The sequence below is a fragment of the Chlorocebus sabaeus genome, chromosome 12 (assembly GCF_047675955.1).
Source record: "Chlorocebus sabaeus isolate Y175 chromosome 12, mChlSab1.0.hap1, whole genome shotgun sequence".
Taxonomy (NCBI): domain Eukaryota; kingdom Metazoa; phylum Chordata; class Mammalia; order Primates; family Cercopithecidae; genus Chlorocebus; species Chlorocebus sabaeus.
Genome location: NC_132915.1, coordinates 102,319,486 through 102,342,685, shown reverse-complemented (window position 1 = coordinate 102,342,685; position 23,200 = coordinate 102,319,486). Strand labels below are relative to the sequence as shown.

At 47.5% G+C, this 23,200-nt stretch overlaps 1 protein-coding gene across 17 annotated transcripts in view; it reads right to left on the bottom strand.

Moving 5' to 3' along the window:
- RALGPS1 (Ral GEF with PH domain and SH3 binding motif 1) overlaps positions 1 to 22,499 on the bottom strand; it is a 304,597-nt gene extending 282,098 nt beyond the window's left edge. For 15 of the 17 annotated variants that reach the window (XR_012094881.1, XM_008006183.3, XM_073021927.1 and 12 more), the window contains exon 1: positions 22,269 to 22,499. The gene's annotated coding sequence lies outside the window, so the exon portion shown is untranslated. The remainder of the gene's footprint in view (positions 1 to 22,268) is intronic. The other 2 variants (XM_008006194.3, XM_073021928.1) reach the window with 2 other exon arrangements.
- Between the last annotated feature and the right edge of the window lie 701 nt (positions 22,500 to 23,200).

Below are 23,200 nucleotides of genomic sequence, written 5' to 3'. Positions count from 1 at the left end.
TTCATTATTCCCATTTCTTGTCATTATTACTCTGGATTATGAAATATTTTTCCTTTGACCTTCCAAACTACTAATTTCAGTTCTTCATTGACTTTTAGTTCCAGAAAGCCTCTCATATACTTTAATCTCTTCTCTTTGGGAGTTCTCTCCTTGTAAAGTTCTTTTTTTTTTTTTTTTTTGTTTTGAGACGGAGTCTCGCTCTGTCGCCCAGGCTGGAGTGCAGTGGCGCAATCTCGGCTCACTGCAAGCTCCGCCTCCCGGGTTCACGCCATTCTCCTGCCTCAGCCTCCCGAGTAGCTGGGACTACAGGCGCCCGCCACTGCGCCCGGCTAATTTTTTCTATTTTTAGTAGAGACGGGGTTTCACCATGATCTCGATCTCCTGACCTTTGTGATCCGCCCACCTCGGCCTCCCAAAGTGCTGGGATTACAGGCGTGAGCCACCGCGCCCGGCCCCTTGTAAAGTTCTTATGCAATCATTCCATTCATCCTGCCTCAAAAGCGCCACTGCTGCAAGTATGAAGCTTGGCTTCCTTCTCTCCCTTCCATGGCCAAGAGTCCTTAAATGCAATGTCACTTGCCTGTCAGTGAGTGCAAGTTCTCTATCCCCTGTTCACAACAGACTGCTCGAGCCCCTGCTGCCTTACCATGCCTGAGGCTCGGGATGACTGGTCAGCTGTCATCCAGGTGGGCCCAGGTGAAATGGGTTAGCAGACTATGGTCTTCCTAAGAGAAATGGAAACAGATTCTCTGCCCTTTGGTTCCTGTGGCGACAACGGGGGAAGGCAGTCCTCCCCTAGCTGAATGGACTCGGGCCAATTCAGCCCAGCTTCCTTGGGACTGGCAGGATTCCACCAGCCCCTCCAAGAGCATAGGCAGCAAGGGGCAGCTGAGTGCTTCTAATGGAATCCAACTCTAATCAGACAGTGGAGAGAGCTCCACGTCTAGAGCCAGAGACGGACCTTTGACTCCAGTCCAACTCTGTCACTTCCTCACTGTGTGACTTCAGAGAAATTACTCATCTCTGAATCTCATCTCTGAGATTACTCCTTTGTTTAAAGCAGGGAGCATATGAGAAAACCAAGACTGGTTGTTTCTAGCATCCTCCTTAGGAGAACCAATCCACTGACATATAAAGTTTTGGGAATGTGCTTCTTCAAAGTACTATATGAGTTACTTATAGTGTTGTTAATCATGCAATATCAAAGAAGACTGGACCCCTGTGCAGAAATGCATCAGAAACTTTACTTTCTGCCTCTTTTGTAAAAACTGGTTGACAGAAGAGTGAGGCTACCAGAAGAATCTGAGAAATATTACAGTATTTCAGCTTTTAACATTTGTTGTGGTTGTTCCTACCTAAACTGAAGCACCTAGGATTCTTCCAGGCAAACACTCTCTGCTTCTTCTCATATTCTCTCGTTAGCTCAAGACCTGAGTGCCACGGCAACAAAGGGGACAGATGCTGGGAGCCATAACAGATTCCATGCTGATTTCAGTCTTGTAACATTTATTGAGCATCTCCTGTGTGTAAGGCATTGAGCAAGACACAGACCTTGCCTTAAAAGAGCTTAAAGTCTAGTCGAGGAGATAAGGTAGGAGGTACAGAACAGATCAAAGCAGCACGATGCAATGTAGAATGTGGCCAGGGCCACAGTGCCATGAGGGTTTAAGGAAAGGAGAGCTCCTGCGAACTGGGGAGAGCAGAAAAGCATTCTTAGAAGAGGTGCCAAATGAGGTAGGCAGAATCTCAGGGGGTAAGAATGGTCCGCAGTGCTGGGGAGGGGAGGTCAACCAGTTCGTAGTTCCTTAAAGACAAGGCTCAAGTCTTATTTGTCTTCACATTCCTTTATCCCATTCTCCCATGGTCAAACGTAACTCACACAATGAGCTGGCCCTTTTCTGATTAAGGGTCTGAAGCAAGGACAGCTCCAAGTGAGGAAGGGAGGTGAACTGGAAAGAGAGAGGAGTGGGGCTTCTGGATAGGTATAGGGAGCTGACTGAGGTTGACAGGAGATTGCCCAAGTAAGCCCAGCTGTTGGGGGAACAGACACCAATGGGAACACAAGGGTGACAGCATGACAGGGTAGCAAAAAGAGGTGTGCACAAGGAGGAGGCAGAGACAGAAAGACAGTTTAAAAACCCCTCGACAGGAGAAGCAACAGAGAAAACCCCAGAGCTTCATGTGAAGAAGAAGCCCCTAACACATCCCCTGTTGTGTGGCTCGCGGAGGCTGCCCGATGTCCTGAAATATACTCTGCAGCGCCTCAGTCCCATAGGGCTCCACTTGGCAGGAGGTTTCTCTGACTACAGCACCACCCGGCTCCCCTGTATCCAGTATACACCTGTGGGTGCCCACACAGCATGACCGCCTACTCAAGATGGTACACTTCACTGTGGTCAGCGCACTGGCTTAGCAGGAATACACGCTGGGCTTCATAACCCCTAATCAATAGGACATACCTTCCCAGCACGTCTCTTCTCAAACAGAAGACACTATAAAAGTAGGGAAAATAATTCAATTTACATTGATGTTCCATATGGTTAAGACTTGTCTTTCAAAGCTCAGTCATTTGGACCAGTTACAGTGCTATAAGGTCTGACTTCAATCTGTTCTTTCAAATGTTAAAATACTTTTCCCATGCATCCATATTTGATATCATCATTAGCCAACCAGGTGGCAAATCCTCTCCTAAAATCATGGAATTCATCCTATTTGGTCACTATTTTCCTTTCCCATTATGCTTTGGAACATGCTATGCTAAATAAGCATGTAAGGTGTGCATGGGGAATGAACCCCAAAGAAAACCTGGCTCTGTGGGAAAATGCATTCCGACAGGCCAAAAACCAAGCCCAGGCCTTGGGCACACCCAGCAAGAAGGGACCTCAGGAATGCCTGGACACAAACGTTCCTGCCCCAGGAGCATGTTGCTGTGTGAAAAGAGTATAAAGGCAACGGAGGGTGGGCATGGCACGCCGCCCATGCAGGCACACGCAAGCATTGTACAGGACGTGCTACGAGCTCAGTGGCCACTGGCTCATCTTGTCTCCCATGGCAGCTGTTCCAAAGCACCCCCTCACCATACCCCACACGCTACTCCACATGTGTGCACAGCCAGGGCAGGCTGTGAGGTGGGCAGCCTCACAACCTCCCACACTGAGAGAAGGTGACTTCTGCTCCCTCAGGACCCTCCTCTAACCTGATCTTCCCCTCCCACCTCTGAGAAAGGCATCCACTGAGAGCCAGGGCTGGTGGCAGGTCCTGGACTTGGGGTCCACTCCCAGCTGCCAGTCAGGCAGTCAGCCCCTTCTCTTGCAACCTCAGTCTCTGCCACTCCCTTGGTTCTTCTCTTTGCCTAACAACATCTTCAGAATAGCTTTGACCCTTGAACCCCAGGCTACTTTCCCATCAGACACTCACCCACTCAGTAACCCCTGCCGGAAGGCTGGTGTCACACTGGAGCCTCTGGGGTCCCAGAACCTCCTGCTGCTAATTGTTGAGAATAGTGGCCTAAGGCTCTCCCACCTCATGGCAGCTTTAACCTACTCACCAGCCCCTCTTTCTGGAGTCATCCCTTCAGCCCTGATGATGCCCCGTCCCTCTTTCTCCTCCCATTTCCTTAGCCTCGTTGGTCTCCGGCCTCCCCTGCCGGCTCCTTTCTTCTATTTGGATGCCACACCAGCGCTGCCTTCCTTTCGTCCTCTCGCCAAGCTTCCTCTTCATTCTACTCAGCCCTCCGGCTGGTTTCCAGGCCCCTGCCCCTTCGTCAGCTTTACCACCACCCTCCCCTGCCCCACATTTCATGATTCTACAACAAGGAAAGCAACTCTAACACAGGCCACCAACTGAATAGCATGAGGCTCACCCACTCACCCAGCTGCATCCACAGCCCAGCCTTGGCTCAGACTGCCCCCTCTTGTGGCAGCAAGCCTTGGCTCACCAAACTTTATGATCCTTCATGACCAACAGTTAAAAAAAAGTTAAGCAAAGCACCTCTAACATGTGTATATGTATTTGTAAATTAATTATATGTTCTAATGTTTCCACATTTTTGTTTTATAAAAATGTTTTTATAACATTTATTTTATAAAAATGTTTTATAACATTTTGTTTTATAATGTACATTATATAATGTACTTTATATAAATGGACTCATACGGTCTATAACCTTTTCTATCTGCACGACCATTATGTGAAATTCATCAGACTGGCAGGGCGCGGTGGCTCAAACCTGTAATCCCAGCACTTTGGGAGGCCAAGACGGGCGGATCACGAGGTCAGGAGATCGAGACCATCCTGGCTAACACAGTGAAACCCCGTCTCCACTAAAAAATACAAAAAACTAGCCGCGCGAGGTGGAGGCCGCCTGTAGTCCCAGCTACTCAGGAGGCTGAGGCAGGAGAATGGCGCGAACCCAGGAGGCGGAGCTTGCAGTGAGCTGAGATCTGGCCGCTGCACTCCAGCCTGGGCGACAGAGCCAGACTCCGTCTCAAAAAAAAAAAGAAGAAATTCATCGGATTGTTTTCATGGGCTTGTACATTAACTCTGACTACAGTATTCCATCATGGGCGTGTACCACGTGTATTATCCCTTCCACTACCAATGGACACTGGGATTGTTTCCAGTTTGAGCTATTACAGATGGTGCTGCTAGAAGCCAGCCTGAGCATGCCTTCTGGTACACATCCATATGCATTTCTTTGTGTCTGTCTCAAAGCTGGGTTGGTACCAAGGAGTGGAACTGCTGGGTCATCAGGTATGTATCTGTTCAGCTTTGACAGATGATGTCAATTTTCCAAAGTGGCTAGACCAATTTATACTCCCACCAGCAGTATGAAAGCTGATTACTCCACAACCTCACCAACATAATATTGTCTTTTTCTCCCTTCATTTTTGCCATTCTAGTAAGAAAGATACCACAAAGTACCACAATCCCTTTTCAAAATGAGGAGAGAGAGACTAAGTGCTTCTCTCAAGCTCACAAACCCAACGTAAGTTGGAAGAGGCACCCAGGTCTTCTGACTCCGAATATGCTAAGGTTTCCACCATGGCCAAATATTGTTTCCAACGTAACAGCCTAACAACAGAGGAATTCCGAAGCACTAGTAAAAAAAAAAACATGTCTGTGGACTATGCTAATCCCAACACATTGCTCCTGACAGGAAAGAGAGAATGTAGTGTCTATCAGCTGAACTTTGAGGCAGACACACAAAAAAATGTCTGGACACACACACCCCAGGTATTGACAATGAGATGATGGCCGTTTCTTTCTTTTTTGCCTTTCTTATATTTGTACAATTAAAATTTAATAAAAGTTATTTTTTAAAATTCAGATATAATTTATCTATATTCATCTATAGAATTCGGTGATTTTTAGCATATTCACTAAGTTGCGCAACCATTGCCACTATCTAATTCCAGAACATTTTGATCACCCTACAAAGAAATCCTGTGCCCAACCTATCAGCAGTTACTCCCCACTCCCTCTGCCACGAGGCCCAGCAAGTACGAATCTACTTTCTGTCTCTTTGGGTTTGACTCTTCTACACGTTTCATACAGCCGGAATCATACGGTACGTGGACTTGCGTCTTGCTTCTTTCACTTAGAATGTTTTCCAGGTTTATCCATACTAGGCATGAAACAGTAGTTTATTCTTTTTTATGACTGAATAATACTCCTTTATATGTACGTGCCACATTTTGTTTCTCTGTTCATTAACTGGTAGATATTTGGGTTGTTTCCATTTTTGGCAATTACTAATAATGTTGCTATGACGCTGCTCACTAGTAGTCATCCTCCCTTTCTTCTTTTAGGTAGCCATGGCTTCCCGGAGTGTAGATTACCTTTCCTGGCTTCCCTTACTGCTAGTTGTGGCCGTAAGACCAAGATTAAATGAATGAGATGGAAGAGGTATCATGCTGAATTTCTGGACAGTAGCCCTCAAAGGCTGGAATGCATATGGAAAGGCTAGAGTTCTTGCAGCCATTTTAGGCCATGAAGTCACTTTGGACTTAGAAGCAACCTGGGTCTCTGACTATGCAGGCTCCATACCTACTCTGGCCTAATTACCTTCTGACTTCTTGCAAGTAAGAAACTTCTAACTTGTTTATGTCTTTGTTATTTTGCATTTTCTCTCACTCATAGCACAACCTAAAGTGGCTCTCTCACAAGGAGAGTGATAAGAGTTAAATGAGAACATATAACACAGATAGCCATTTTTATATTCCCTCAACAAAGAGTTTAGCACTGCTTTTATATAGTAGGCAACTCAAACATTTGTAGAAATGAATAAGAATCTGGAAAAATAAAGGCAATTTCACTCATTTAAAAAACTATCTTGTCCAGGAGCAGCAGCTTACACCTGTAATGCCAGCACTTTGGGAGCTGAGGTGGGCAGATCACTTGAGGCCAGGAGTTCAAGACCAGCTTGGCCAACTCCATCTCCACTAAAAATGAAACCCCATTTCTACTAAAAATATTTTTAATTAGCTGGGTGTGGTGGCACAGGCCTGTAATCCTAGCTACTCGCGAGGCTGAAGCATGAGAATCGTCTGAACCTGGGATGTGGAGGTTGCAGTGAGCCAAGATTATGCCACTATACTTCAGCCTGGGCAACAGAGCAAGACCCTGTTTCAAAAAAATTAAAAATAAATAAATACCTACTTTTTTTACCAACTTATTTTTTCCAGGTAAACATCATTATTTTTTCAAGCTTTATAAAATATCTCATAGGAATTGCCTTAAATCTTTGCCAACATTTGGAGATATAATATTGTCACTATTACTATATTTAAACTTCTTTAGAAAGAGCCAGGAACTGATTAATTGATTTCATCTTACCCATTCAATACATATTTAATATGAGGCTCCTCTGTAACAAGCCTAATTATAACCATGGGGCTTTAGAGTTAAAAAATAAAAAGATAAAATAAATAAATAAATAAACATTAGGTAAAGAATCCCGGCAGCCAGGCTCAATGGCTCATGCCTATAATCCCAGATTCTCAGAAGGCTGAGGCAGAGGAGCACTTGAGGCCAGGAGTTCAAGAACCTGGGCAACACTGCAAAAGCCCATCTCTAAACAAAAACACTTTTTAAGCTAGGAGTGGTGGTGCACACCTATAGTCCCAACTACTTAGGAGGCGGAGGTGGAAGGATCACTTGAACCAAGGAGTTCAAGACTTCAGTGAGCTATCATTGCACTACTGCACTCCAGCCTGGGCAACAGAGCAAGACTCCATCTCTGAAAAAATAAAAATAAAACCCTGATGCCACTTCCCCACAATGTCTATTCACTAAAATACTCAGGGAAGTAGAAGCGGCAATAAAAATTTGTATCAGCCAGGCACAGTGGCTCACACCTGTAATCCCAGCACTTTGGGAGGCCATGGCAGGCGTATTACCTGAGGTAGGGAGTTTGAGACCAGCCTGACCAACACAGAGAAACCCCATCTCTACTAAAACAAAACAAAACAAAACAAAATACAAAATTAGCCAGGCGTGGTGGCACATGCCCGTAATCCCAGCTACTCAGGAGGCTGAGGCAGGAGAATCGCTTGAACGTGGGAGGCGGAGGTTGCGGTGAGCTAAGATCACGCCATTGCACTCCAGCCTGGGCAATAAGAGCGAAACTCTGTCTCAAAAAAAAAGAAAAAAGAAAAAAGAAATTTAAAAAAGAAAATTTCTATCATCACTAAGGACTAAGGTTACTTGGTCCTCATCATCTCCAGGTATTGATTCAGAATCTCTTGCCTCTCTTCTTCACAGCCAGTAAGACTACTTTGATCATGCTTAATAGTTTCTGGACCTTCTACCTTTTCATTTTCATCATGTCATGTTTTTATGATTCTCCACTGCTATCCTTATCCTCTCGGTGTTCCAGTAATTTTGCCAGTGGATCGGGTTTTCCCTCTCATGTTGCTAATCTCATACTGAACTTGTTACTGTTGATGTTCTTTATTTCAAACATTGATCATATAGGTTACATTTGGTCCAATGGAGGTATTTACAGAGGTACTCACATGATGGTCATCATCACGATCATCACCATTTATTGAACCATCACTCTGTGACAGGTACTGGGCTAAGCACCTCATCCATAGAAATACACCACCAAATCCATGCAATAATTCTCTGATGAATTACTAGAGAGAAAGCAAGAAAACTGAGGCCCAAAGAGGTTAGGTAACATATCCAAGAACTGACAGCCAGTAAGAGTATCCTTGGCCGGGCGCAGTGTCTCACATCTGTAATCTCAGCACTTTGGGAAGCCGAGGTAGGCGGATCACCTGAGGTCAGGAGTTTGTGACCAGCCTGGTGAACACAGTGAAACCCTGTCTCTACTAAAAATACAAAAATCAGGCTGGCATGGTGGCGGCCACCTGTAACCCCAGCTACTTGGAAGGCTGAGGCAGGAGAATTGCTTGAAGCCAGGAGGTGGAGGTTGCTGTGAGCCGAGATTGCACCACCGCACTCCAGCCTGGGCAACAAGAGCGAGACTCCATCTCCAAAAAAAAAAAAAAAAAAAAAAAAAAGATTCCTCACTGGTAGTATTTGTGCAAAGGCAGGATTTGAACACAGCTCAGTCTGCCTCTTATTCTGAAACATTTCTTTATGTTCTATAGGAGCTGAATGGCATTTTATGTTCTGTACTGGTACACATATCCCATCATCCTGCCGCTACTTTCTATCCATCTGTTCCCTTCTCTTTGCCCAGCATTTGGGTTTCTCAGCTCAACCAATATTAATTCCTTTTCTTCTTCCTCTCCTAAGAAGCAAAAGGCATCACACCATGGCGGTCAGTCCTGGTATTAAGGACTCCCCTCAAGTTAACCCTGATCCTTCTCACCACTCCTCAGCTGTGGCTTTCAGCACCAGCATCAGCGACAACTGGGTCTGTGCCTCTGTCCTACACTCAAAGGTCTTAGGGTTGAGGGTAATACTAACAACACACACAATGGATCACAGATCAGTTTCCCACCGGATCTCTCAGACTGAAGGCTCTTCACCTGGTTCTGTAAGCTAAGCTCAGTCAGGCATTTAGGCTTATCAAGGGGACAGACTTCCACTTTTACCACTTTAGGATACCACCCCCCATACCGCCACCAGCAGTCTGAGAAGATCCCAAGTACTCTAACTCTCAGACTCCACCTATAAGTTCCAGAAATTCTATAACAGGCTTTTCCCTGCTACCCAAGCACAGGATATAGAGTGGACCAGGGATGCACCCCAACCCCAAGTCACAGATACCTACCCACACATCACGTTAGTCTAATCTGAATGGTTTAATCATCTTCTCACACTCCAGCTGTTCCGATCAGCTGCCTTTCCTAGGACCTAGACACACATTCCTGAAGTTGCAGATCTATCTGGAACCTCGCAATGTCAGATGGGGGAGGGTGCAACTCTCTGGCTTCAGGGGACAGAGATTTTAGTCCCAAGGACCAGCGATAGAAGGCAAGAGAATTGCTTGAGAAGGCTGCTAGGAGGCGATGAAGGGTGTAGAGACTGTCTGCAGCAAAAAGCCTCTTTCAGAGTCTTCTGCACACGACAACAAAGGTAACTGAAGCATAACCTCTCATGGGAGACTGGCTCTGACACCAGTGTAAACAAATGTTGACGGCAGGCATGGAAGGCTCAGTTCTAGGAGGCAGGGCAATAATTCCCTAATGAATTACTAAGGAGAAAAATGAGAAAACTGAAGCCCTGCAGGGAAAGAAGTGGAGGTTGGTGCCCTCACCGCCAGTTTCCACACCATCATTCTTCCGGTCTTTCTTCCTAGCTGCCCATTCCTCCTCCTGCTTCTTCCCTGACTTCCACTTCCACCTCTCATGCTGATGCTCCCCAGCAATTCAGCCAGGACTCTCATCCACAACCACACAGCCTTCCCGAGTGATCCCATCCTCTCCTACAATACAACTTCAGGGGCCAGCTACCCAAGAATGACCCCAAGTATCTCCTGGGGCATCGGAACCATCTGTGAAAGCCCTGAAACATAAGACTACCAGCCTCCCTCCCCGCAAACACTACAGAGGACTCTGATGCTCTAGAGTGTGAGAACCACTGTTCCAGCCTAGATCTCTCTCTCAGCCGCAGATGAGCAGGCCAGTTGCGAAGTGGGCAGGTCCACCAAGCGATTCCACAGTCATTCCAAACTCAAAATGGCCCAAACCAAATTCACAACCTTCCCCTACCAACCCGGTATTCCTTTCACGTTTTATAGCTCAGTGACTGGTCCTACCATCTCATGGCACCAAGTGAGAAACTCTGACATCGCCCTTCCTCCCATCTACCAAGTAGGAGAGGCCTCTACATCAGTTTCTTTTGAGCCTGCCTTCGCCTCCCCATCCACCTAGCCAGGACCCCATCATCGCACTCCTGAATTCCTATAATAACCCTCACTCAGCTCCCAATCTCTAGTCCCCTTTCACACCATCGTCCTCCACACTGCCACCAGGACTACCAGTGACAATCCTTCTCTCCTCTTACAGCTTCAGTGATTCTCCACTGACCACAAGACAACACCTACACTTCTAGGCACTGCCTGCAAGTCCCTCTGAGAACTGACCCCAAACCACCTCTCCAACCAGCTCCTCCTCCCTCCATCCTCCACCACAAACCTCACGCTCCAGCAACACCACACTGCCCACCACCCCTGAAGCACATCATACTCCTTCCTGCTTCTGTACCTTTGTACAATCTGTTTCCTCTGCCTGTATCCTGCTTCACCTGGAAAAATGAAAATCTTTAAGAGTCTGTGAGTCTTACTCAGTCCCATGAGTTTCCATTTCCACTACTCTACTTCCCAAGACACGGTATTATCATTATGTATTTACTTCCATCTGTCAAGTCTTGGTGCTCCTGAGGGCAGGGTCTGCAGTTCAAGCCCTATTACATGCTTAGTAAATGTTTACTTAATGACTGAAAACCACTAATGAGGTCCAAGTATTCTTCCACACCTTCAAGAAGCAAAGGAAGCAACCAATCTCTAAAGCAATAAAAATAAGGCCAACTGCTATCTTGGAAACCACAGGTAATGTTTCAGTAATAGATGCTTTTGGTGACAGCTGAGGAGTTATGAAAAATGAGTCAGCAACTACATAATTTGTCCATTATTTCTGGCACAGTCCAAGGAAACAAGGCCATGACCAGAACACCGGTCCCTCCCTTGTTCTCAGTGCTTTAGCCATGCTGGCTCCCCAGCACATCTGGAGTCCACCATGCCCTTTTCCCAGCTAGGATGATGGCAGATGCAACCGTCACCTCCCCACCTGGCTAGCTTCAATTCACTTTCAGGTGTCAGCTTAAAGGCCCCTTCCTCTAGTAAGCTGTCTCTGACTCCCCTAGCAGGAAAGCCATTCAATATATGGTCTCTTAGCAACTTATACTCCTCTTTTGCAGACATCAGTGCTATAATTATTATTATTTTTTTTAAGAGATAGGGTCTATGTTGCCCAGGCTGGTCTCATTACATTGCCCAAGCTAGACTCAACTCTTAGACTCAAGCAATCTTCCTGCCTTAGCCTTCTGAGTAGCTGGGACTACAGGTCCCAGCTACTGTGCACTGTAATTTTTTATTTATTTATTTATTTATTTATTGAGACAGAGTCTCACTCTGTCTCCCAGGGCCTGAGTACAGTGGTGCCATCTCAGCTCACTGCAACTTCTGCCTCCAGGTTCCAGTGATTCTCCTGCCTAGGCCTCCCAAGTAGCTGGGATTAAAGGCGCGTGCCACCATGCCTGGCTAATCTTTTGTATTTTTAGTAAAGAGGGGGTTTCACCATGTTGGCCAGGCTGGTCTTGAACTCCTGACCTCGAGTGATCTGCCTGCCTTGGCCTCCCAAAGTGCTGGGATTACAGGCATGAGCCACCACACCCAGCCCCTATATTTACTTTTTTATGTACTTGTTATTATTTTTGTTATTTAACCTTGCTACTAGACTGTACGCTAAAGTACAGCAAGGACTAGATCTTTTTATTTATTTATTTAATTTTTTTTAATTTTTTTTTTTTTTTTTGAGACAGAGTCTCGCTCTGTCGCCCAGGCTGGAGTGCAATGGTGCGATCTCAGCTCACCTCAACCTCCACCTCCCAGGTTCAAGCGATTCTCCTGCCTCAGCCTCCTCAGTAGCTGGGATTACAGGCATGTGCCACCATGCCCAGCTAATTTTTTGTACTTTTAGTAGAGACGGGGTTTCTCCATGTTGGTCAGGCTAGTCTTGAACTCCGAACCTCAGGTGATCCACCCACCTCAGCCTCCCAAAGTGCTGGGATTACAGGCATGAGCCACCACGTCCGGCCTGTCTTTTTTTTTTTTTTTTTTTTAACCACTGTGGCCTCACACTTGGCATAGCACTGGCACTCAGCAGACCCTGGACAAGAACTGGATGGATGGATGGATGGCCAGATGGCCAGATGGGCTGGTAGGCAAGTAGTAGTTATGGAGGACAGGAAAGAATAAGGAATAAGGTTACCTTCAGTTATTGGTACAATCCTTGATCCAGCTCTCTTTGTTCTGACTTAAGCCTCATAACACAATCTCAGATATTAAAACTGGGGCTTCCCTACTGAAAAGGGATGCATGCACACCAAAGATATTCCTGTTTACATGGAAAGTGGGAGTCTCAAAGCAAATGGACACATTTGGCATTCTGACTTCATATTCATTGATCTTTCTATATACCAGGTTGCTTCTCTGTTCCACAAGTACTACTGACTATAGAATCTCTCAGTCCTTAAGAACCCCCCGAAATCATGATCGTGTTAACAGACCACAACAGACACTGTCTTTTCTTAACTAGCCACCAACACTGGACTAGATATTGGAGCTGTGTGCTAAGTCAAGTTTACGTCCTGTTCCCACACAGTCATGCTGCAGATTCAACAAAGGCCCCTGAAGCAGACACTTTCATCTAAGATAAATGCTTCACCATGGGCATGGTTTATTAGCAGCAGTACATGAACTGCAGGCAGCTATTGAGAAACTGTTACATGCATATGGACGTGTTCGAGTTCATGGGCTTCGTCAGGTGGGGAATCAGGGCACCTGAGCATGAAACTCTAGCAAAGCCTCCACCCTCATCTGGAAAGTAGAAAGAGTGGACTCAATGCTTGGTAACCATCAGGACAGACGGACACTATATGTGATAAGCACAAAGGCCATAGTGATGCTCATTGCCAAAGTGTCCCATGGCAGATATAGCTAGAGACACATTAAAGAAATAAACTAACTGAAATAACAAGTATCTTCTGAAAACAGCAAAGGATGCTACATATCAATCAGCAAGTAACTTCTAATCTTATCAAAAAAGCTTGTCAGCCAGGTGTAGTGATACTTGGGAGCTACTTGGGAGGCTGAGGCAGGAGGATCGCTTGAGGCCATGAGTTGAAGGCTGTAGTGTGCTATAATCGCACCTGTGAATAGCCACTTCGCTCCAGCCCAGGTGACTCAGCAAGACTGTGTCTCCTTTAAAAAAAAAAAAAAGCTTCTCAACAAGAACACAAATTTTAACCCTAGTTACAAACTAATTATCACAGGTACCAATAATTACTATACTTCAGTCATTTACAGGAAAGTTCAGTATTTTCTGCCCCATAAGCATGAAACAAGACATTAAACCCATCATTCCAGATTCAACTCAACTCCTCAAACTCAATCATCAGGAAACCAAAACATCTAAAACCAAGGAAACTATCACAACCACCTTTTTCCAATGAAGCCCTTTTGCCTTATCTCACCTGTGATTTCTACAATGAGTGTGTCAGAAGCCACACCGTGAGGCAGCCAGGAGCATGAGAAGAGGCATTTGAGGCATTAGGACCCTCAGCTTCTCTCATAGCTACATCTTGGGCAATGTGTTTAACCTCTCTAAGCTTCCGTTTTCTTCTATGCACTTCAAAACCTGCCCTACCTACCTGCAGAATCAACGTATGGCTGGAATAAAAAGTGTGAAGAGAACTTTTTAAGTGTTGAGATATTGTATAACGGATGGAACCTCAGATCTAATAACCTTCTCATTTTATAGATTCAGATCAGTCACTGGGAGCCCACTATTTACTCCATTTGTTCATCCAGTAAACATTTATGGAGCATCTACTACAGGCCGGATGCCAGGCTGGGCACTGAGGACCTGCTGGTGGGCAAAACAGCCACAGCCCATGACCTGATGGGACTGCACTGCACCAAGGGAGATCCTCAGACATATCCAGCAATTACCCTAGAAAGCATATTCTTACAACTCACAGGCCATGCTAATGATTTGGTCTTTTTTCTGACAGAAATTAGAAGCCACTGGAGGCTTTTAAGCAACGGGAATGGCATACGCAGACCATTCTGGCTGCCTTGCACCAGCCTGGGGTAGGCCCTGAATATGCAAGAACAAATGCGGACTCTTACTCTGTAAAGTCTAGAGAAAGGTCATGAGGGAGTCACCGGTGGGCACAATTGTACTGTATGCTACGGCAGGGCACACAGTGAGAGAGCTGTGGGAGCCCAGTAGGAGAGCAATCTATAAATGCCAGTGGTCTGAAAGTGTTAGAGATATGGTGCCTAGAAAGAAAAAATAAACAGCTGCACAGAGGACTAATCCTCTCTGTAATTCCACATAACGAACTTTATTGCCAGAGAAAGACAGCAAATTATCTTGAATCTATTAACTTGTTTTCCATAAATATTTAATTATTCAGAAATAGGCCAAAAGCACAAACTTTCCTTGCCCTAGTTATCAGGCTTATACAACAGTGTGTGATAATTACTGTATCCAATAAATATGGACTTAAATATACTCCCTATTCTTCCTTTCATCTCAGATGATTTTAAAAGAACCTATGGCTGTCAAGGCCAAACATTTAAATTTTCTTCTGATTACTCAAAAATTGACTTATTAAAATATATTTAAATTCTGAAGAGGGAAAGTATCATGTTGCATTATTAGTTTATATTTAAGACCAACCATTTACATGGAATAACAGAATGATTAAACAGAAAGAACTTGAGAAGCTAGCCCCCAGTTCCTAAATGGGCCTGAGACAAAGGCACCCAGAATGGCTCTGTCCTCTCCTTCACCAGTACCCTATGTCTTTGTGGGAGCTGAGGCTTGCACTTGCAACCCCAATGCAGAAAGAGTTCTGCCCGCCACCCTAGACACGCTTGCCAGCTCCCCATCACCAAGTACATGTGTATTTTAACACATTGCTTGTGCAGTAACTCACATAACTTCCATAGGTAATACATTCACACCCTGAGAAAAGCATCCTAAAAATCGTATAACCCTGGGTGAAGAGAGGACACTATTCTAGCTCCCATTTCCTGGGCACTCACAATGTGCAAGCCCTCTGCTAAGCCCTATTCTGTAGCGTCTCCCTGAAACCCTGTATGAACCACACAAAGGCACATACTATCTCACCTCTTGTATTGATGAGGAAACAGAGGTAGAGTCATTTGCTCAAAGCCACAAGGCTTGTGAGTGATGGAGTCAGGACACAAACCCACATCTGTTTATGTCCCAACTTCAGAGTCTGTGTTTTAAGCACTGCCCTATCTGCCTCTCTGACGCTCAGGAGATCAATCTCCTGCAAAGAAAAACATGACAGATTTGAAAGCTCTACAGAAAAAACAAGGAATGATTTGCTGTTCTGGGTCTTCAGGTCTCTGCGCTCGTCAGCAAGCACAGGCGAGACAAGTACAACTCATGCCTCTCCGTGGGGAAAAGTCACAGAACTGATCAGTGCAGGTACTTGGACAAAGAAAAGGTGTTTACGATGAGGATGGGTGAAATGTACCTTTCAGAAGAGCTCATGCAGGAAGTGGGGAGGAAATACAATAGGAAAGACAAGCCTATAGACCTGGAGCCATAGTATCACCTGCAGGGCTGGTGAGGAAGGTCCTGAGGACTCCTTGAGCACTTGATGACTTCCGAGTTGATTTCTCAGATGACTTGACCTTCACATTCAATACCTAACTTTCGCCATGACCACGACACTATCACTAGGACCCTGAGGAAACAGCTCAAGAGGCGCTTTTTGGTTCTCCCACAGCACCATGTATAATTACAATAGTGAGCAATCTGTAAGCATTAGCTTCCTGGCAGGCACTGCGCTAAACACTGCACTGCATTCACTGAAATCTTCAACAGTCCTAAGTTAGGTAATACTGCTATCCCCACTTCACCAAATCAGTAAACCAAGACTCAGAGCTGGGAAGACACCTACCCATGGTCACACAGGTTGTCTCTGACAGAGGCAGGATTTGAACCCAGGTCTGCCTGGCTCCGAGCCTGAAACTGCTTGGCCACTTCACGAGCAGTTCTCTGTTATGGCCAATCGCCTTCAGTCACCTTCTGTTTGTGGGTGACTTCTCCACTGACTGTGAGATCCCAAAGGGCAGGGACAAAGCTTCATCTGCATGTGTCCAGCATCCAGCACAAGGTTTAGCCCAAAGCAAGAGCCCAGCAAGGCAGGTTAATGAATGCCCACCTGAAGAAAGTCAAGTGTACTCTCTGCTATGAAAGGAGGCCCAGAAACACTCCTCACAGAAGCCAATTCAACCAACTCTTCCCCCGAGTTAAAATCTATGAGCCACCTACTCAGTTCCTTTGGCCTGCTCCTCCACAACCCCAGCCCAAGGCAAGGGAGAGCAGTCATACTTCTGCGGAAAGGAGAGTTTCAGCAAGCATGAGCAGCTCATTCCAGACTTGTCCATTTTTCTGCTTCCTCATCTTGACTTTCAGCATCTGCAACAAATATTTCTTTCTTCCCATCCCTAAGACTTTTTAGGTCAAGTATCATCAGCCATACCCAAAGCCTACAGCTAGCATATAGCACAGCACATGCCTGTCTCAGAGTCAGCACTCAAATATTTGGGGAGTGAAGAAGTATAGTCCAAGGAATGGGTTTCACCAGAGACCTGGTGACATATAAATAAGAATCTGCTACCACTTAGTAGTACGATTTGTCTGAGCATAGGTCCATCACACTGTTCAACAAGAGCCTACCCTGTGCCAAGCTCTGGGGACCCAGCAGCAAAGAAAGCAGGAGACTTTCCTTGTGCAGAGTAGAGACACAGGCAAAAAGTCACATACACGATAACATGACGTGTGCTCTGATCCAGGTACACACAGAAGGAAAGTCAAGGTAGTACAAATAGGAGGGTGCCTGGAAAAATTAAGTAGGTTTCACAAAGGAGTGAAAATTTGAGCTGAGGAGGCATTCCCAAATCACCCCAGGGAGAAGCCACTGTTCCCTGCCTCTGTGACCTCACGCAATGCTCACCTCCCACCACCTGGCCCACTATACTGTTTGGTAATCAATGGCTTGTGTGCCAATCTCCACACACAGCATGTGAGCACCTCAAAGGCAAGGACTTTAGGTATTCTCCGCGGCTCACCTTTAACTGTCCAGTAAATATCTGCTCACAAAGTTTTATTAATAACATAGCAGCTCATCCTTCTTACGCACCTACTATGACCTGCTATTGCTGTATGTACTTTGCATTGCATGATCTCACTTCCTCTGCACAAAAACCCCCAAAGACAGATCCTATTATCATTATCTATTTTACAGATATGGAAACTGAGATGCAGGGAGATTAGGTAAATTGTTCCAAGTCACACAGCCAGTAAGCAACAGAGCTGGACTTTGAATCAAGGCCTGCATGGAAAATCAGTTCTCAATTACCAGTGAACAAATCCCTTTTCCTTTCTCTTTCTGTACTCTGCCTTGCATCCAGATACATGGATTGCCCTTTAATCTACTGTTCACTGGGACTAAGGCCACTTTTTTTCCTAGGACAAAGGATGTCTCTTGTTAGGCTTCTAAACAATGACTGCTAACTAATACTGAGTAAACATCATTGAGGAGTGGGGGGTGGAGGTACAAAATTGTGCTTATATCAGTCAAAAACATTTATTAAGAAGGAACTGTACATACTAACTGACACATTTTCCACTGTTAGAACAACGTCAAAGTAAATCAAGTGAATACATGAAGCAACAACGAGTATGTATAGAATGCTATTCTTTGCGTAAGAGAAAGAATATATAATAAACAAGAAACTAGTAACAGTGGCTGCCTCTAGGGAAAAGGACTAGGAACTGTCAACTTGAGGCAAGACAGACAGTTACTTTACAATTTATTCCCCCACTTGCCTTAAAAAATTCCATGTGTGGGCCCGGCGCGGTGCCTCACACCTGTAATCCCAGCACTTTGGGAGGCCAAGGTGGGCAGATCACCTGAGGTCCAGAATTCGAGATCAGCCTGACTAACATGCAGAAACCCCATCTCTACTAAAAATACAAAATTAGCCGGGCACAGTGCCTCACGCCTGTAATCTCAGCACTCTAGGAGGCCGAGGCGGGCGGATCACAAGGCCAGGAGATCGAGACCATCCTGGCTAATACAGTGTAACCCCATCTCTACCAAAAAATACAAAAAATTAGCCGGGCGTAGTGGCGGGCGCCTGTAGTCCCAGCTACTCAGGAGGCTGAGGCAGGAGAATAGCGTGAACCTGGAAGGCGGAGCTTGCTGTGAGCCGAGATCGTGCCACTGCACTCCAGCCTGCTTGGGTGACAAAGCAAGACTCTGTCTCAAAAAAAAAAAAAAAAAAAAAAAAAATCCACGTGTGATTTTTTTACTTGCTCAAAATATAAAATAAAAACTATATTTTCTAGACGTGGTGGCTCACACCTGTAATCTCAGCACTTTGGGAGGCTGATGGGAGGATCACTTGATCCCAGGAGTTCAAGACCAGCCTGGGCAACATAGTGAGACTCCCATCTCTACAAAAAATTAAAAAATTAGCCAGGTGTTGTGGCACAGTACTTGGGAGGCTACGGTGGGAGGATCATTTGAGCCTGGGAGGTCAAGGCTGCAGTGAGCCATGACTGTGCCATTGCACTCCAATCGGGGTAACTGAGGGAGATCCTGTCTCTTAAAAAAAAAAAAAAATTTTAAACTATATTCAAAGAAATCATTTATTACTGGGCCTTTCCCAAATGCTTACATACATACGATTGCAATCATGAAGAATTATGTATGTTTACGAACAAAAATTGAATGAACTTAATGTGTGATGAAATGGAACCATGCAACAACTGTTGTCTTTTATGTTGAAGTTCACTAATTTTACTAATGTTACAATATTTTTGTGCAATAAATAAAGTGTATGTTAAAGGTACAGATACCATATGCATAAAAGCAGCAGGGACAACTTGCCACACCTTCTTTCCAGTTACAGTCCTTCATCTGTTCTTTCAACAAGCATTCAGTGAGCACCTACTGTGTGCCAGGCAAGGTGCTAGACGGACGTTTTTAAAAGAAGAACTAAACAACAGGTCATTGGCTTCCTCCCTCCTGCCTTTGAAGAAAATATGACGGCATGCTAACCAGAAGGCCAGATCTAGAACTCTTGGTGATCACATAGTCTAACACCCTCCTCACTCAGCTAAGAAACCCAAGGTCTGGAGATAGGAAGGGATTTGTTCAAGGTTATATAACAAATAGAGGCCTCAGAATTCCCTGTCCTGCTCTCCTTGCATGTTACATGCTGTTCTGAGTGGCTTGTGTTGAAAGATGGGCAGGCAGTGAGAGACAGGACAGGACCCTAACCGGGTGGATCAGGTGCCTTCTCCCCTCCTGTCTCATTTATTCTTCATAACAACCTCACAAGGTGGGCATGGCTATCCTTGCTTTACAAATAAAGAAACCAAAGCTCTGTGAAGCTAAGGAAGTAGTGCTGGTTCACTCAGCAGGAGGTGGCAGCCTGCAGTTTCAAACAGACCTGACTGACTTCCAAGTCACAGCTCTTACCCTCCATACTGAAAAGGAAAATCCATTTCAAGAGGTGGGCCATATCAGAGAGCCTCAGATGCAGTATTTTTCATTAATGAAGTCTTTCTCTCGACCCTGAATGTTGCTAATCCCCTCACTATTCAACACATGTTCTAACTCTTCTTTGCCACCAAGTTTGAGCTTTCCTTCTAACCCAAAAAGCATGACGGTCACGCAGATAGCAGCAGTCTCTGAGAGCCATTAACACCGTTTCTGCCAAGACAGAGTGGGAGAACTCTCACATGCTGCTTCTACGTCCTCTGGGACCTGCCACACAAGCACAGGCACCAGTAAGGGCCTAATCCCCTCAATGCTACTGGGTCACCACTGCACCAACTAGTGGTAATGAGGGAGTCCAGCACCATGGTTTCTGGCCCCCAAAAGTCCCATAGCTTCTATAGTGGGGAAAAAAAAAAATGCAGGTTAGTAGAGAAGTATCCACCTACCTTCGCTTCTGTCCATGCAATGAAGGTAGGAGGGAGGCATTACAGTTTGGACTGGTCAACTATCAGCAAGCAGAGGCACTGGGCTTCGAAAGGTCACATACATGGGTATATAACACTCTTCTGAAATTCAGAAAGAGCCCTGTCATCTTGCTTCCTTCTCCCCGCTCCTGTGGGTACACAGTGGAGTCAGGCATTGCCTTCTTTCAGGGGTCTTCTTTTTGGGATTTCTGTGTGTTTTGAAATGGAGGAGTCTCACTCCATCGCCCAGGGTGGAGGGCAGTGACACGATCTCGGCTCACTGCAACCTCCACCTCCCAGGTTCAAGTAATTCTCCTGCCTCAGCCTCCTGAGTAGCTGAGATTACAGATGCCCGCCACCATGCCTGGCTAATTTTGTATTTTTTCGTAGAGACAGGGTTTCACTATGTTGGCCAGGCTGGTCTCAAGACTCCTGACCTCAAATGATCCACCCTCCTTGGCCTTCCAAAGTGCTGAGAATACAAGCGTGAGCCACTGTACCCGACCCTCTTGGAATGTGGTAAAATCGGGGTCTGTACTTGCATGGGGACAGAGGGACTTCCATAGCCTCAGGCCTGAGCTTTATGCTCCAGCTCAGAGTCCTCACCGGGGTTGGGGTCTAAAGGTCAGCAAACAAATGTTCTTCTGCTCCCACTTGCCACTGCTCCCTGCGTTGCAACAGCTCCGTCAGAGGCCTCGCAGGGAGAAGCAGTCACGATCCAAGACACAGCTGAGTCTTTTGGGAACTCCCAAAAAAAACCTCATCTCAAACTGCGAAAAGAAAGTGGTCTAGTCTCACCTCTTAACTAGAAACAAACCCTCTTTTCTTTAGACTCTCCAGTCCCTGAATCCAACCTGTCCATCGGCATAAGAAAAGGGAAACTCTTAACTTTATCCAGCGATTTGCTCAGTAGGCACCGTTTCATCCTGTCCTCACCAGGCCCCTGGGAGACGCACAGGCAGGTACTAACATGCTCATTTTGCAACGGAGGAAACAGGTGAAAAACTCTCCCAGGTAGCATAGTCAAAAGCTTCTGAATTCTCATCCCTGCTCTCCCCTCTTACCAGGCTGCCATTTCAGTCTTTCTGAGACGCACTGCTGAGATCTACAGCAGCTTCTGGTACCAGTAGCCAGCAAGCCAGGACCCCTCCAAGCCTCACACTACTCTTCAAGCACACACACGTTTCAACAGCCTATCATCCAATGACAGCCAACCCCCCCGCCCCCCGCATCCTAGCATGCCCCTTCAACAGCAACAGGAAAGCCCCTGAGGTGCGAAAAACAGCGCGCCCCACTTAGGGCGCGGCGTAGCACACGGGAGGCAGCCGGCCGGTAACCAGGACAGCTGAGCTCCAAGCCCGAGTCAGCAGTGGCACAGGCAGGCCCGGACGGTCCTTCTAGCGGCATTTCCGGATACCCCCAGAATGCGCAGGGAGCCCAAAGCCCCCGTGCCCACCCCCCTGGACAGCGGAGACGGCGGCCTTTCCTTCTCGGGCGACCACCCACCCTCGCTCGCTCCTCACCTGGGGCCCTGCTTCCGCACCGCAGTCACCCGGGCCCCGCCCCCCGCCGCTGCAGGTCCCCGGACCCCGCCCCCCGCACCTGTGCTTTCCCCAGGTCCGGCGCGCTGGCCGCACCCCGCAGCCCCGCCCACGGCAGCCCCGCCGGCCCCGCCCCCCGCACCTGCAGCCGCGGCGCCCCGCCCAACTGCCTCCCCGGCCCCGCCCCCTGCGCCCGCGCCTCTTCCCCGCCATCCTTCACGCTCCCGGGGACCAGCGCGCCCCCGGCCCCGGACCCCAGAACCGCCGGATCCCGGCCAGGCCCCGGCGCCGGGCACCCGCAGGCACGGCCCGGCCCCGCCTCCCGAACCGAGGCCCCTCCCCGGCTCCGGCGGCCCTCGGGGTCCCGCCCCCCGCACCTGCAGCTCCCTCAGGCCCGGCCTCAGGGCCCGCCCCGCCCCGCCCCGCCGGCCGCGCCTCTCACCGCCGCTCTCCCCGCCGCCGCAGTCCCGGCCGGTCACCTTGACGCGGGCCGCAGTGGCTGCCGCCGCTTCCTCATGGCCCTGGGAGCGGCCCAGCGGCAGCGGCGCCTTCGCTTGGAGGCCGGGGCCGCGCCGAGCCGGGCCAGGGCCGGGCCGGGCGCAGCTGGAGCGCGGGCAGACGCGGGAGCGGAGCCGGTGCCCAGCCGCAGTAGGAACCGTCCGCTCCAGGGCCTGAGCGGCGGGCCGCTCATCCAATCGGCGCGCGGCGCCAGAACAGCCCCCCAACCAGTTCATTGCAGGGGTGGAGACACGCAAATCGGCCGGCTGGTCGTGTCAGTGCGCAGCCGCTGCATCCGCGGTCCTCCCGGGCCTCGGCCTCCGCGCTCATCTGCAGACGCCCTCTCCGCCTGCAGGGATGCTGCGCTGCCAGCACACTCTGCCCGCCGCCCGCCACCCGCCACGCCCATCTCCTGCCTAGAAATAGCCGCGCATCTCATTCCCCACACGGCCGTCCAGGCCTCACCCACTATCCCCCCTAAATCCCTACCTGGGATTTATCGTTTTCAACAAAAATGGTTTTTTGAGCGAGACATCGCCTTAGTGCCCATTCTTCACAGCTGGGAGGTAGGCACAGAGCCCAGAACGTCAGAGCCAGAAGAAACCTCGGAGATCCTGGGGTCTCATACATTTTACAGCTGGGCAAAATTAGGCCCAACGAGGTGAAGGGACTTGCCCAAGACCACATAGGCGCAAAGCTGGGAAATGAGCCCGGATCCTGTCTCCCTGCTCCCACATCCTTTACTCTGTGCCAGGCACGGTGAGGTGAGCACAGAGGTTAAGTCATTTGGCTAAAGTCGCAGGGATAATAAATTGCAAAGACAATTGAAGCCAGGTCTGTGAAGCCCTGGAAATCTAGCACCACAGCAAAACTCTT